The 17,002-nt window shown below is 42.0% G+C and overlaps 1 protein-coding gene across 2 annotated transcripts in view; it reads left to right on the forward strand.

The window, feature by feature from the left end:
• Positions 1 to 10,678: 10,678 nt before the first annotated feature.
• coa1 (cytochrome C oxidase assembly factor 1) overlaps positions 10,679 to 17,002 on the forward strand; it is an 80,728-nt gene continuing 74,404 nt past the window's right edge. The window contains exon 1 of one of the 2 annotated variants that reach the window (XM_068005807.1): positions 10,679 to 11,726. The gene's annotated coding sequence lies outside the window, so the exon portion shown is untranslated. The remainder of the gene's footprint in view (positions 11,727 to 17,002) is intronic. The other variant, XM_068005816.1, reaches the window with a different exon arrangement.

Here is a 17,002-nt window from a genome sequence, read left to right on the forward strand (position 1 = left end):
TGAATTTACAAGAATATTTTAAAAGGAGAAACAGAATGCAAGCTAGAACAGATGAATTAATCAGTGGCAAAAGTATATCTGTAATGGACCTTTCTTCTGTGTACCACATTTAGCGATTCTTGCCTGTATTAAAATCTAAATCGTCATTTAGAAAGGCACAGAATAATCAAGGACAGTTAGCATGGATTTGTTAACGGAAGGTCGTGTCTGACTAACTTGACTGAATTTTTTGAGGCGGTAATAAGGAAGGTCGATGAGGGTAGCGTGTTTGATGTAGTTTACATGGAATTTAGCAAGGCTTTTGACAAGGTCCCACATGGCAGACTGGTCAGAAAAGTAAAAGCCCATGGGATCGGGCAGGAAAGTGACAAGTTGGATCCAAAATTGGCTCAGTGGCACGAAGCAAAGGGTAATGGTCGACGGTTGTTTTTGTGACTGGAAGGCTGTTTCCAATGGGGTTCCAAAGGGCTCAGTACTAGGGCCCTTGCTTTTTGTGATATATATATCAATGATTTAGACTTAAATGTACGGGACATAATTAGGAAGTTTGCAGATAAAAAATAGGAATATAAGAAATAGGAGCAGGAGTAGGCCATACGGCCCCTCGAGCCTGCTCCACCATTCAATCAGGTCATGGCAGATCTTTGACTTCAACTCCACTTTCCTGCCCAATCCCCATATCCCTTGATTCCCCTAGAGTCCAAAAATCTATCTATCTCAACCTTATATATATTCAATGACTGAGCATCCACAGGCATCTGGGGTAGAGAATTCAAAGATTCACAACTCTCTGAGTGAAGAAATTCCTCTTCATCTCAGTCTTAAATGGCCAACCCCTTATCCTGCAACTATGCCCCCTAGTTCTAGACTCTCCAGCCAGAGGAAAGAACAATTCAGCATCAACCCTGTCAAGCCCCCTTAGAATCTTAAATGCTTCAATTAGATCACCTTTCATTCTTCTAAACTCCAGAGAGTATAGGCCCATTCTATTCAACATCTCCTCATAGGTCAACCCTCTCATCCCAGGAATTAATCTAGTGAACCTTTGTTGCATCGCCTCTAAGGCAAGTATACCCTTCCTTAGATAAGGAGACCAAAACAGTACGCAATACTCCAAGTGAGGTCTCAGCAAAGCCCTGAACAGTAAGCCTTCCTTACTCTTGTACTCCAACCCTCTTGCAATAAAGGCCAACATACCATTTGCTTTCCTAATTGATTTGCTATACCTGCATGCTAATTTTTTGTGCCTCTTGGACAAGGACATCCAAGTCTTTCTGAACACCAATAGTTTCTCACCATTTAAAAAATGTTCTGATTTTCTATTCTTCCTACCAAAGTGAATAACCTCACATTTCCCCACATTATAATCCATCTGCCACCTTCTTGCCCACTCACTTAATCCTTTGCAGACTCTGTGTCCTCCTCACAGCTTACTTTCCCATTTAGCTTTGTATCATCAGCAAACTTGGATACATTACACTCAGTCCCTTCACCTAAGTCAATTACATAGATTGTAAATAGCCGAGGCCCAAGCACCGATCCTTGCGGCACCCCATTAGCTATAGCCTGCCAACCTGAAAATGACCCGTTTATCCCTACTCTCTGTTTTCTGTCCATTAACCAATCCCCTATCCATGCTAATATGTTACCTACAACGCCATAAGCCCTTATCTTACGTAACAGCCTTTTATGTAGCACCTTATCGAATGCCTTTTGAAAATTCAAATATACTACATCCACTAGTTCCCCTTTATCTACCCTGCTAGTTACATCCTCAAAAAACTCTTAATAAATTTGACAAACACAATTTCGCTTTCATAAAACCATGTTGACTCTGCTTAATCATATTATGTTCGAAGTGCCCTGTTACGACATGCTTAATAACGGATTCTAGCATTTTCCCGACGACTGATGTCAGGCTAACTGGCCTGTACTTCCCTGTTTTCTCTCTCCCTTCTTTCTTGAATAGCGGGGTAACATTTGCTCCCTTCCAATCTGCTGGGACCATTCTAGAACCTAGGGAATTTTGGAAGATCATAACCAATGCATCCACTATCTCTGCAGCCATCTCTTTTAGAACCCTCAGATGAAGGCCATCAGATCCAGGGGATTTATCGGCTTTTAGTCCCATAAGTTTCTTAAGTACTTTTTCTCTACTGATAATAATTACTTTAAGTTCCTCATTCTCATTAGTCCCTTGGTTCCCCACTATTTCCGGTATTTTTTTTGTGTCTTCTACTGTGAAAACAGATACAAAATATTTGTTTAACATATCTGCCATTTCCTTATTCCCCATTATGATTTCTCCTGTCTCATCTTTTAAGGGACCAACTTTTACTTTTGCTACTATCTTTCTTTTTACATAGTTGTAGAAGCTTTTACAATCCGTTTTTATATTTGTTGCTAGTTTACGTTCATATTCCATTTTCTCCCTTATCATCAATTTTTGGTCGTCCTTTGCTGGTTTCTAAAACTCTCCCAATCCTCAGGCTTACTACTCTTCTTGGCAACATGATAAAAAAATTGGCCGTGTGGTTGATAGTGAGGAGGAAAGCTGCAGACTGCAGGAAGATGTCAATGGACTGGTCAGGTGGGCAGAAAAGTGGCAAATGGAATTCAATCCAGAGAAGTGTGAGGTAATGCATTTGGGGAGGGCAAACAAGGCAAGGGAGTACACAATAAATGGGAGGATACTAAGAAATGTAGAGGAACGGAGGAACATTGGAATGCATGTTCACAGATCCCTGAAAGTAGCAAGACACGTAGATAAGGTGGTTAAGGTGGCATACGGGATACTTTCCTTTATTAGCTGAGGCATAGAATATAAGATCAGGGAGGTTACGGTAGAACTGTATAAAACACTAGTTAGGCCACAGCTAGAGTACTGCGTACAGTTCTGGTCACCACATTACAAGAAAGATGTGATTACATAGAGAAGGTACAGAGGAGATTTACGATGATGTTGCCAGGATTGGGGAATTTTAGCTATGAGGAAAGATTGGATAGGCTGGGGTTGTTTTCTTTGGAACAGAGGAGGCTGAGGGGTGATTTAGTTGAGGTGTATAAAATTATGAGGGGCCTAGATAGAATGGATAGGAAGGACCTATTTCCCTTAGCAGGAAGGTCAATAACCAGGGGTAATAGATTTAAAGTGATTGATAGAAGGATTAGAGAGGAGCTGAGGAGAATTTTTTTCATCCAGCGGGTGGTGGGGTCTGGAACTCATTGCCTGAGAGGCAGAATCCCTCATCGCATTTAAAGGGTACTTGGATGTGTAGTTGAAATGCCATAACCTACAAGGCTAGGGATCAAGAGCTGGAAAGTGGGATTAGGCTGGATAGCTCTTTTTCGGCCGGCACAGACATGACAGTCCAAATGGTCTCCTTCTGTGCCGTAAATTTTTATGAATCTATGAGAAGGGCAAAAAGCGTTTGAAGATAAAAAAACAAGCTTCCTACTGCTCTGCCTGCTTTTCAGCTAAGTAATATTATTGTATTGTTTATACTTGATTGTTAACTGCTGTTTAAGCTGCCCAGTTACTGCTTAAGCTGGAAAGACTTTTAAATTGTAAAAAAATCAAAATGTTAAGCACAGGGAATGTAGCCACTGTACAATTCTATGAAACAATTACACAAAATGAACCATTCTGAACAAAACTAGTGAGGACAGTTAATCTAGCAAACAATTGGAAAAGTTTTAGGACAGTATTGAATAATGAGCTTGCATCACTGATACATGCCAGCCTTCAGTGTTTCAAGACAACAGTCAGTGGTTTTCCAGCCTTGTTATCGTGTCAGCATTTGCTAACTGAAATCAGCATTCTTTACAACCCGAGGCACTTTGTCAAAATGACCAGCAAATATGTCATGTTGATGTCCAATATTTGGAGTGCCAGAACCATAAGTAACTTGAGTTGCAGTTTCTAAATGCTGTGATACTGTGGAACAATGGAACTTTGTTCGAACTTCTAAAACTACTGGATTTCATAGCTGATGTAGACTTTATTGTTGCTGTTGAAGTGTTCTTAAAGGAGGGAGATGTATCGATTTTGGTGTAACTGTGTCCAGCCAAGTACAGAAAGCACTCTGACTATTCCCTCCCACCTGTAGGTGTTTGTTGTTTGTAATGATTGACAGCTGCATGTGGTTAGTTGACCAGAAACAAGTACATATTTTTAAGCTAAGTCTTTTCTCATTTGATGCTGACTGATTTGTAATTTCAGAATGAATAACAAATGCTACACCCACAAAAATCAAACAGGACAAACGAGCAAATAAGAAATACTGTATAAGCATGAATAGGTCTGAGTTGCCTCAGCTTTGAAAGCCAGATTAACAGAGCTCCAGGGCTGTATGTGGACCACGAACCTCAATTTAGACACCTCTGCTGTACAGAATTATTTATTAACTACTTTGTGATCTGTCCTCAGGAACAAGAATTCCCATTTTGCTGAATCAGTGTGGGTGATCCCTGACAGAGTAAGTGGCTGACATCAGCTATGTGTCTCCAAAAAACCTCTGATCAACGGAAAGTGTCAGATTCCTAGGGTAGGAATGTGGCACAGAACTAGCATGAAATATTTCTCCTAACATGTAGGCAGTTCAACAAAAAGCTATTATAGCACATAAGGAGGAAGTCATTAGCACTGTAATATCCTTCTTCTTTGAAGAGTTTACAGTAGTCATCTGAACCCCCAGATTGGACTAAAGTAAATCTGTATACATCATATTTTATAATACAATGCAGTACATGGAAATGTTATTGTTTTAGGTCAATTTCTGTTAGTAATGCTTAAGGACATTCACACAAGGGTAATACATAACTTGTGGTCAGTGCTGTTAACCTTGAGGAAAAATATCAGGAGTGAGGTTTATGATAATAAAGAATGAGGCAGGTTGCAGACTCATTTAAATGTATGGGGGTATATTTTCCTCTATTCTCTATTGTTAGCCCAAGTACAAAACAGGGAAACCAGGGACTCTCCGCTGACTCAGACTCGCAATGTACCCCTGCATGGAACAGTGTGTCATAGCTGCAGCATATTACATCGCCTTTTTGCCAACATTAGCGAACAGAGGAAAATCCTCTGCGTGGAGCTGGGTGTATTTTCCCCATTAGTCTCTGCTCTTTTTGCATTGCTCCAGGACTTCCCTTGATGGGCCGCAGAGTGCCTGCAACAGACACAGGCATTGCAATAAGTAAACGAAGCAAGAGAGACCTAACCGTGCCTCCTGCCCCTTTTTACTCCAGGAACAACACACAATTGAAGCTGTCCTAGAAACTGCAAGCATTAGATTTGCACCCAGCCCTGCTCAGATCCTGCCATCTGAGCAGATCTGTCTACCTTCTGCTGGGCTCCAACAGGAGGCAAGTACCTTCTTTTATAGCACCAGGAAGAAAAGATCTTTGGTGCTGGTGGCCTTCTGGCTGCTGTTGGTACTGAGTTTAATGCCACAGAGAAGGTGAATCCAGAATTGTTGCACCTCTCTCCCCTCCCCTCCCCTCCCCCCCACCCCACCCTATTATCAGGGGTCGAAGACATAATCTCAGCCCTTCAAGTGGAGCCCATAGCCACCATTCGGCCTTTCAACTGGTGTACCATTACCAATGGTCCACCAGTCCTCTGGGAGACTGGGGAGGTGGGGATACCCGGCATTAGGAGTCTCTGCCCCTGGTCCCATATCCTCCTACGTCAATGGCCTTGTTTCAGGTAGGTGGCTTTGTCCCCAAAAGGCTGAGCAGGAATTCATGTGCAAGACCGGACATATAGGGGACCTGGCCTAAATTTCCAGCCCTTCCTGCCAGGTTTGAAGTGGGAGTGCACTAGAAAGGCCATGGATTTGCAGCCCCAGCATTTTATTTCAGCTGTGCCACTTACTATGAATAAGCACTTTAACTGTGGATTCTTGGAACAACTGCTCTTTGTTTGAAACGCCCAACCACCACGTTAGTGCGGCTGAAACTGCTGTATCTAGTACCAGCACAACCCACATATATACACAGGATGGTAAAAAGATACCGCGGGAAGCACTGCAGGAAGTTAAGATGCTACATTACACAATGATTTTATTGACATGAACTTAATGTTAGTTTTAAATCTAAGCCGTATTAAGCAGGTATCCCAGAAGGGCAGATTCTGCCAATATACTTTTGCACAGAGTTAGAACTCCCAACACTCTAGTATCAAAATCAGTAAATTTCTAAAAAATCTATAGACGCTATGCGCTCTGTTATGTATCACGACATCCAGGACATCACAAAACAATTCCTCATTTCCAGCATTTTGTATGCCCTTCAATTTGAAGTGAGACTCACTTGTTTCATAGAACTTTTCAGCATAGTAGGAGGCCAGTTGGTATATTGTGCCTCTGCCAGCTCCCTGAAAGAGCTATCCACTTAGTCTCATTCCCATGTCCTATCTTCACATCCTTTAATTTTTTTTTCAAATGTTTATCCACTTTCCTTTTTAAAGCTATTATGGATTCTGCTTTCACCGTTGTTTCTGGTAAGCCATTCCTGTAGCAACAATCCTTGGCATGAAAAAATATTCCTATTACCTCCCTTTATTCTTTTGATGATGATCTTAAATTTATTTCTTCCATTTACTAACTCACCAACCAGTGGAAATAGTTTTTCCTCTATTTACCTCATCAAAGCCCCTCATAATTTTGAACACATCCATTAGCTCTCCTCTTAACCTCTGTTTAGTGAAAAGATTCCAGTCTCTCCTCCTAACTGAAGCCTCTCATCCCTGGTATAATTCTAGTGAATCTCTTTTGCACCATCTTCATGGCCTTAACATTCATCCTAAAGTATGGTCCAAAACTGGACCCAATATTCTAAACTGTGGCCTAACCAATGACTAGAATAGCTTTAGCTTTACCTCTACTTTCGTAATCGATGCCCCCATTTATGAAACCTCGGATCCCATATCTGTTTCGTTTTCATAAAAATAGCTTTTACATCGAGTTACATCAAAACTACAGCACAGAAACAAGCTATTCGGCCCAACTGGTCCATGCCGGTGTTTATGCTCCACACAAGCCTCCTCCCTCCCTACTTCATCTAACACTATCAGGATACCCTGTTATTCCTTTCTCCCTCATGTGCTTATCTAGATTCACGGCCATGTCAAGGCCATGAAGATGGGAAACATGGAGATGTCAAAAATGCTGAACAAATATTTTGTTTCAGTCTTTACGGTAGAGGACACAAAGAATATCCCAACACTGGACAAACAGGGGGCTCTGGGGGGGGGGGGGGGAGGAGCTAAATACGATTAAAATCACTAAGGAATTGGTACTCAGTAAATTAATGGGACTCAAGGTGGATAAATCCCCTGGACCTGATGGCTTACATCCTGGGGTCTTGAGGGAAGTGGCAGTAGGGATTGTGGATGCTTTGGTAATAATTTTCCAAAATTCTCTGGACTCGGCAAAAGTCCTGGCAGATTGGAAAACTGCTAATGTAACACCCTTATTTAAAAAGGGTAGTAGGCAGAAGGCTGGAAATTATAGACCAGTTAGCCTAACATCTGTGGTGGGTAAAATTTTGGAGTCTATTATTAAGGAGACAGTAGCGGAACATTTGGATAAACATAATTTAATAGGACAGAGTCAGCATGGCTTTACGAAGGGGAAGTCATGTCTGACAAATTTGCTCGAGTTCTTTGAGGACATAACGTACAGGGTGGATAAAGGGGAACCAGTGGACGTAGTGTATTTAGACTTCCAGAAGGCATTCGACAAGGTGCCACATAAAAGATTATTGCTCAAGATAAAGAATCACTGGATTGGGGGTAATATTCTGGCATGGGTGGAGGATTGGTTATCTAACAGGAAGCAGAGAGTTGGGATAAATGGTTCATTCTCGGACTGGCAACCAGTAGCCAGTGGTGTTCCGCAGGGGTCGGTGCTGGGTCCCCAACTCTTTACAATCTATATTAATGATTTGGAGGAGGGGACCGAGTGTAACATATCAAAGTTTGCAGATGATACAAAGATGGGAGGGAAAGTAGAGAGTGAGGAGGACATAAAAAACCTACAAGGGGATATATACAGGCTGGGCGAGTGGGCGGAGATTTGGCAGATGCAATACAATATTGGAAAATGTGAGGTTATGCACTTTGGCAGAAAAAATCAGAGAGCAAGTTATTATCTTAATGGTGAGAAATTGGAAAGTACTGCAGTACAAAGGGATCTGGGGGTCCTAGTGCAAGAAAATCAAAAAGTTAGTATGCAGGTGCAGCAGGTGATCAAGAAGGCCAACGGAATGTTGGCTTTTATTGCTAGGGGGATAGAATATAAAAACAGGGAGGTATTGCTGCAGTTATATAAGGTATTGGTGAGACCGCACCTGGAATACTGCATACAGTTTTGGTCTCCATACTTAAGAAAAGACATACTTGCTCTCGAGGCAGTACAAAGAAGGTTCACTCGGTTAATCCCGGGGATGAGGGGGCGGACATATGAGGAGAGGTTGAGTAGATTGGGACTCTACACATTGGAGTTCAGAAGAATGAGAGGCGATCTTATTGAAACATATAAGATTGTGAAGGGGCTTGATCGGGTGGATGCGGTAAGGATGTTCCCAAGGATGGGTGAAACTAGAACGAGGGGGCATAATCTTAGAATAAGGGGCTGCTCTTTCAAAACTGAGATGAGGAGAAACTTCTTCACTCAGAGGGTGGTAGGCCTGTGGAATTTGCTGCCCCAGGAAGCTGTGGAAGCTACATCATTAAATAAATTTAAAACAGAAATAGACAGTTTCCTAGAAGTAAAGGGAATTAGGGGTTACGGGGAGCGGGCAGGAAATTGGACATGAATTTAGATTTGAGGTTAGGATCAGATCAGCCATGATCTTATCGAATGGCGGAGCAGGCTCGAGGGGCCGATTGACCTACTCCTGCTGCTATTTCTTATGTTCTTATGTTCACCTTAAATGCCTCTATGCTATTTGCCTCAACTACTCCTTGTAGTATTTTCTTCCACATTCTTACCACTCTCTGGGTAAAGAAGTTTCTCCTGAATTCCCCATTAAATTTATTAGCGACTATTTTATACTTATGACCTCGAGTTTTGGATTCCCTCCACATGTGGAAACATTTTCTCTACGTTTACCCTATCATTAACTTAAAGACCTCTATCAGACCACCCCTCAGCCTTCTCTTTTCTGGAGAAAAAAGCCCAGCCTGTTCAGCCTTTCCTGATAAGAATATCCTCTCAGTTCTGGTATCATCCTTGTGAACCTATTTTGCACACCCTCCAATGCCTCTATATCCTTTCTATAATATGGAGACAATATTCCAAATGTGGTCTAATCAAGATACCATACAATTTCTTTGCTTTTCAATTCTATCCCTCTAGAAATGAACCCCAATGCTTGATTTGCCTTTTTATGGCCTTATTAACCCAAGTCACTACTTCTAGTGATTTGTATATCTGTACCCCCAGATCCCTTTGCTCCTCTATCCCATTTAGACTTTTATTATCCAAGCAGTACGTGGCCTCCTTATTCTTCCTACCAAAATGCACCACCTCACACTTATCTATATTGAAATTCATTTGCCAATTATACACCCATTCTGCAAGGTTATTGTTGTCTTCTTGCATTTTAACACATACTTCCTTTGTATTAACTTGTCGTCTGCAAATTTTGAAATTGTACTTCCGATTCGAGTCTAAATCGTTAATGTAAATTGTGTACAACAGTGGTCCCAGCACCGATCCTTGTGGAACCACTTCCCACCTTTTGCCAGTCTGAGTAACTACCCTTATCCTCTTGTTTTCTGTTTTGTAGCCAGCTTGCTATCCATTCTGCGACCTGTCCCAACTCAACATGCTCTGACCTTAATCATGAGTCTACCTTATCGAAGGCCTTTTGGAAATCCAAATATATTACATTTACTGCATTACCCTTGTCTACTCTTCAAAGAATTCAATAAGGTTGGTCACACACGACTTTCCTTCTGAAATCCATGCTGATAATTATATTTTTGTTTTCTAGATTTTTTCTATTACATCATTGAGTAAAGATTCCATTATCTTTCCTATCACTGATGTTAAGCTATGGTCTATAGTTCTGTGGACTTGTTTTATCTTCCTTTTTAAATATAGGAATAACATTAGCTGTCTGCCAGTCTTCTGGCACGATTCCCTTTTCATGTATATGTAATAGTGCCTCTACTATCTCTTCCCTAGCTTCTTTTAATATGTGTAGATGCAATCCATCCGGACTAGGGGTTTTATCCTCTCTAAGTTTGATTCGTTTATCAATTATCTCCCCCCTTTTTATCTTAAATATCTTTACATCTTTTTTGATTTCTTCTTCTAATGCCATGCCCACCTTTTTAGTCTCCCTGGTAAATACTGAGGCAAAGTAACTATTCAATATTTCACTGTCATTATCTGTGAGTTCATCTTATGCATCCCTTAGTAGCCCTATCCCTAACATCTCTCGGTTTACAGTTACAAAATTAAAACACATTCAAGGAGGAATAAACATTTGCTCTATCTATAAAATGCAGGTGTTTTAACATTGATATCATGAGCCCCTTCCCCCAGCTATTTTAAATGTGATAATAAATGGAACACACACTCACCTGCCGCAATGCATCAAGCTCAGGCCTCGAGCCCGCCCCCAACACGTGACCCTGGCTCCGGGCATCCAATAGACCGTATTCCAGTGACGTCACGGCCCGGTTTGTCGGTCGCCATTTTCCCACCTCCATCTGAAAAAGCCCCGCTCCCGAGCAACGATCACCCGGGGGAAGGAAAGGAAAGGGCCAGTGAAAAAGCCCCGCTCCCGAGCAACGATCACCCGGGGGAAGGAAAGGAAAGGGCCAGTGAAAAAGCCCCGCTCCCGAGCAACGATCACCCGGGGGAAGGAAAGGAAAGGGCCAGTGAAAAAGCCCCGCTCCCGAGCAACGATCACCCGGGGGAAGCAAAGGAAAGGAAAGGGCCAGTGAAAAAGCCCCGCTCCCGAGCAACGATCACCCGGGGGAAGCAAAGGAAAGGAAAGGGCCAGTGAAAAAGCCCCGCTCCCGAGCAACGATCACCCGGGGGAAGCAAAGGAAAGGAAAGGGCCAGTGAAAAAGCCCCGCTCCCGAGCAACGATCACCCGGGGGAAGGAAAGGAAAGGGCCAGTGAAAAAGCCCCGCTCCCGAGCAACGATCACCCGGGGGAAGGAAAGGAAAGGGCCAGTGAAAAAGCCCCGCTCCCGAGCAACGATCACCCGGGGGAAGGAAAGGAAAGGGCCAGTGAAAAAGCCCCGCTCCCGAGCAACGATCACCCGGGGGAAGGAAAGGAAAGGGCCAGTGAAAAAGCCCCGCTCCCGAGCAACGATCACCCGGGGGAAGGAAAGGAAAGGGCCAGTGAAAAGGCCCCGCTCCCGAGCAACGATCACCCGGGGGAAGGAAAGGGCCAGTGAGACAGAAGGTTTTATTACTGCAGATTTTAAACTAATCCAGAATAACCGGCGGGAACAGTGACTGCGGAAAATATGTGTATCAGATGATTATGAAATAATACACATCGTCTTGAAGTCGTTACCGGCATTGATCAGCCTGTTTTTATTTAAACAAACACACTTGTTATTTTTAAATTAAAATTTCAGTCGATATTTTGTTACATTTGGAGCTTAATCCGATGGCGGGAGTGTCAATAAAGTTATGATGATGATGGTCACAAAATGGCGGTCTCCACGCTTTGAAGTCGCTGAGAATTAAAGTGAGTAAATCCCGAGACCGGTTTGTGTTTTTATTAAAATGTCACAAAACCACCGGCAGGTCACAGAAGTTGTTCTAAATTAAATATGAATATTGTTCTCTGCAATAACTGAACCGGAATATTAGTTTTTATTATAATTTCGTTGGGACTTTTTTTTTTACTTCACCAAACTGTAAACTTTCTTACTTTTAAATCTGCAGTTGCACTAACCGGTAACTTGTATAGTTTCTTTTCTTTATGCGGATTCCTCTTCACTTGTCAGCTATCCTGCCCCGGGTTACACGGTCCCTGACCCGGTGTCGCGCCGAGATCCCCCGGAGCAGCGCGGGGAAAGTCTCTCATTGTTTCTCTTCCTGGGGGGGAAACAATCTCGGTCCGTTCCCAAAGTGGAAGATTGTGACCCTGCCGCCTGTATCACTCTCGATCGCTCGGCCTAGGGTGATGTTTGTAATCAGATTGCGGGCCTGCTGTGTGCATTGCTGTTGCTTCTTGTAATTTTCTGCTGACAACAAACTGTGTCTAGACAGGTGACTAGACTGGGTGATATAAACAATGAAACAGATGAGTTAAGGAATGGCAGATGGATTTTTATGTCGATTAAATAAGTTTCTTTTTAAATTAAACTAAATTTATGAGTATTGTCTACCAGTAATACTATTAATAACTACTTATTTGTGAAGTCACCTTCTTTAAAGGTGACAGCTTAAGGGGAGAAGGAAAGGAGCAGAAGCTGGGATCAGTATTTCATGGGGAGAAGCTGGAAACAGTGATGGGGGAGGAAGAGAGGAGAAGCTGAGTGTGGCACTTAGGAGTAGGCCATTCAGCCCCTCATGCCTGCTCTGCCATTTGATAAGATCATGGCTGATCCATATGCCTGCCTTTGGCCCATATCCCTTAATGCCTTTGGTTGCCAAAAAGCTATCAACCTCACATTTAAATTTAGCAATAGAGTTCCAAACTTCTATCACCCTTTGTGTGTAGAAATGTTTTCTAATCTCACTCTTGAAAGGTCTGGCTCTAATTTTTAGAGTTGGGGAGGAAGGAGCATGCCAGTGTTCATTGAAGGAGTGTGGGAGAAGGGTACCAGCCTAAATAGGTTGAAAGTGGAGGAGTGGCAAGTTAAATTGAAAAGGGAGAAGAATACCAAAATGAACTGGAAGAGTTATGGAAAAGAGCATCTCTGAAAGGGTGGAAAGTTGGATGGATGCAGTGTCACTGAAGTGGATTCTGAGGAGTAGAATGCTTTTGTGCACTTAAGGCGGAGGGAATAGATGTGGGAGAGTAAATGTTGAGATCGTTTTTAGGGGGCAGTGATGGTTAGTTTATTGAAAACCCAAATGTCACTTTGTTCTCCTTTTTTAAATATTGAAAAAAACATAATGAAGTGCAGAAGTGTTTAAAATTTATCAAACTGGGTTATTTTTAATGCAAAATTTTAAATATTTCTGAGGGTGTATTGGCCTTCCGGAAGGCCCTGAAAATGCACCATCCCAGTTTGAAGTTTTCAACATTTGGATTTCCCCTTCAGGCTTTCATGTGCTCCTGTTCTTTTCCTCCAATACAATTGAACAAATGTTGTGTAATATTACAGATTACGTTACATATAATGATTTGTTTTCTTGTATCAGAGTCACTCTCAAATTATCAGCTTCTTGGGCTTGTGTCAATCTTTTTTAACGATGTTGGTCAGCTTTTGCTAATTTTTTTGAAGTTGGCACATTTGTAGAGTTGATTGTAACTTGTAAATTTCAAGTTCATGTAGATGATTTTTCAAATGTAATGCAAGATGCCTGCTAGATGCAAGGCTTTTTTGTACTTGATTTTTTTCTTAAAGTAAAATTTAATTATTTTTCACTTTCATTATTCACACATTCTCTGGGTCTCCTCGATGTCTTTTATTTTTCTAGTTTCTCTCATCGTGCTACCTTTTGTCTTATGCTGTGACCACTCATAGGAACATAAGAACAGGAATAGGCCATTCAGCCCCTGTGACCACTCATAGGAACATAAGAACAGGAATAGGCCATTCAGCCCCTAGATCTGTATCTTAACTCCATCTACCTGCCTTGATTCCGTATCCCTTAATACCCTTGCCTAACAAAAATTTATCAGTTAACCATCTACGGTTCACCACCTAATCGCTTTAAAGCTCATTCTTTTTCTTTTCTGGTGTATGTGGTCCTTTACTTCCTTTTCCCTTTCTCTGTTCCATAGAATCATAGAATGATACAAAACAGAAGGAGGCTATTCAGCCCATCGTGCCTGTGCCAGCTCTTTGAAAGAGCTATCCCAATAGATCCCACTCCCCTGCCCTTTCCCCATAGCCCTGCAAATTTTTCCCTTTTGGAAGCTACTATTGAACTGCTTCCACCACCCTTTCAGACAATGCACTCTAGATCATAACAACTCGCTGCATAAAAAAAAATGTTTTCCTTATCTCATCTCTGGTTCTTTTGCCAAATACCTTTTTAAATCTGGGTCCTCTGGTTACCGACCGTTCTGCTATTGGAAACAGTTTCTCCTTAATTATTCTATCAAACCCCGTCATGATTTTGAACACCTCTATCAAATCTCCCCTTAACCTGTGATCTAAGGAGAACAATCCTGGTTTATCTTGTCTCTCCATGTAACTGAAGTCTTTCATTCCTGGTACCGTTCTAGTAAGTCTCTTCTGCACTCTCTCTCTAAGGCCTTGACATCCTTCCTAAAGTAGGTGTTCAACAACAACAAGTGCATTAGTGCCTTTAACATAGTAAAATGTCCCAAGGTGCTTCACAGGAGTGTTATCACACAAAAATTGACATGGAGCCACATATGGGGATATTAGGTCAGGTGACCAAAAGCTTGGTCAGAGAGGTAGGTTTTGAGGAGCGTCTTAAAGGAGGAGAGAGAGGTTTAGGGAGGGGATTCCAGAGCTTGGGGCCTAGACAGCTAAAGGCACGGCTGCCAGCGGCGGAGCGAATTAAATCAGGGATGCACAAGAAGCCAGCATTGGAGGAATGCAGAGTTCTCGGAGGATTGGGGCAGTTTCTCAGAGTGGTTGGAAGTAGGTAGCGGTATCCCATGTGATTCCGTTCTGGGACCACTTCTGTTTGCCGTGTACCTTAATGATTTGGAAATAGGGCTCGATGGAGTGGTATCTAAATTTGCAGACAATACAAAATAGGAGGCATAGTAAATAATTCTGAGGATCAAAGGAAGCTGCAAGGGGATTGATTGATAAGATGGTGGAATGTGGAAAAAAATGGTAGATGGAATTCAAAGCCAGTAATGTAATGTGATGTACATTTTGGTTTAAAAAAAATAAAAGCTATAATTATACTTTGGTGAAAAGCTGGGTGATGTAGAAGAGCAGAGGGATTTGAAGGTTCAGGCTCACAAGACATTAAAAGCAGCATCTCAAGTGAATACAGTCATAAAAAAGCTAATGGAATACAGAGTTTTATGGGAAAAAGTATAAATATAAAAGTAGAAATGTTATTGTGAATCTATATAAAAACTTAAGACCACAGTTGTGTGCAGTTTGGGGCTGCACATTATAAGAAGGATGTTGAGGCAGTAGAGAGGGTACAACACAGATTCACTCGGATGCTGCCTGAATTTTTAAAATTTGGACTGTTTCATTAAAACAGAGGAGATTATGGGGTGATTTGACAGAGGTGTTTAAAATTATGAGGGATGCGACAGGCTGACAGGGCGAGCAGAATTTGTGAAGTGGAAGCCATAAAATCATACACAGTTTAAAGCACAGAAGGAGGTCATTTAGCCCATGGTGTCTGTGTCAGCTCTTTACTAGAGCAATCCAATATTAATCCCACGGCTCTGCCCTCCCCCTTTAAAAGCTGATCTGTTCCTCCCTCAAAAGATGGTCCTGAAACACTCCTTCTGGCAAAACATTCCATGATCTAACAAATCTATGTATACAAAAATGTCTCCTAACCTGAATCCTCAATCTCTGTGACTATTTTAAATTGATAAACACTCATCACTGGCTGCCCAACCAGAGGAACAAGTCTTTCCCTATTTACCCCATCAAAACCCTTCAGAATTTTAAAAACTTCTATTAAATCCACTCTTAGCCTTCACTGCTCCAGTGGAAACAGCCCCAATGTCTCAAGTCTCTTGTCATAATGAGCACGAGAGCAGCTCAGCTCGGGGGCCAGTGGTTGCAGCAAAAAAATCACAAATAAGAGGTACCAGTCGCATCTGGATTTGAGGACTTCCTGGTCCATCCTTTGAGTAGGCCTGCACTAAATTATTGAAATAAGGGCACAAAACAATTGTAATTAAGTCAAAGTAAAATACTGCGGATGCTGGAAATCGGAAATAAAAACAAAAAATCCTGGAAACACTCAGCAGGCCAGATAGCATCTGTGGAGAGAGAAACAGAATCAATGCTTCAGGATGATGACTTTTCATCAGACCTGAAACGTCAACTCTCCTCCCTCCACAGATGCTGCCCGACCTTTCTTATAATCTGTTTGTGTAATATCTTCCGGTTCTGATGAAGGGCTATGCCTGAAGCGTCAACATTTTTAATTTCTTTACAGAGGCTGCCTGACTTGCTGAGTGTTTCCAGCATTTTCTGTTCTAGCACCAGGTAGATTTTTAAAAATAGCCATATTGCAGGATGTGGAGTGTGTGTGTGATAGTATCCTGAACGCAGGCCCACTGTCTTGGAATTCTCAATGCCCCATAGAGGCTCTGTGTGCTCACACTGCAGTATTCCATCCCTGCTGCAAAAACTACAGGAGGAAGAGTGGTTTTACAGTCTGGCTGCACTCGTTGAAATCATACATCATGATTTCTACAGCATTAATGTCATGGAGTATCCTCTGGTGGGCAACCCTAGTATTATATTGTGCATCAGCCAATATTTCAGTGCACATGCATTGCATGTCAAACTCCACATTCTCAAGTTTCATTACTTGAGAAAATCCTATTTCTGACTTAATAATTGTAGAAAAATTGGGGAAAATAGTGCAAAAGTCAAGTGGAAAACAGGGAAAGGAATGAACTAGCAGTTATCAGCGTACTCTGACCATAATGATACTGTTTATAAGGGATTGCAGCCGCTCAGCTTGCTTAAGCAGTTGGGAAGATACCTTTAGGTAAATAAATTTAGTTATTTACCTGTGAGAGCGGATGTGATATTCTGCTTGTTCTGAGTTTAAGCCTTAGCCTTGAGTTTAGCACGACACTTGCTGGTAAGCAGTTCCTCGATTTGGTTCACTTTGCAGTCAAAATCAAGGCAGCATGATTTGCATATAAGTACC

Source organism: Heptranchias perlo, chromosome 2, assembly GCF_035084215.1.
Source record: "Heptranchias perlo isolate sHepPer1 chromosome 2, sHepPer1.hap1, whole genome shotgun sequence".
Taxonomy (NCBI): Eukaryota; Metazoa; Chordata; class Chondrichthyes; order Hexanchiformes; family Hexanchidae; genus Heptranchias; species Heptranchias perlo.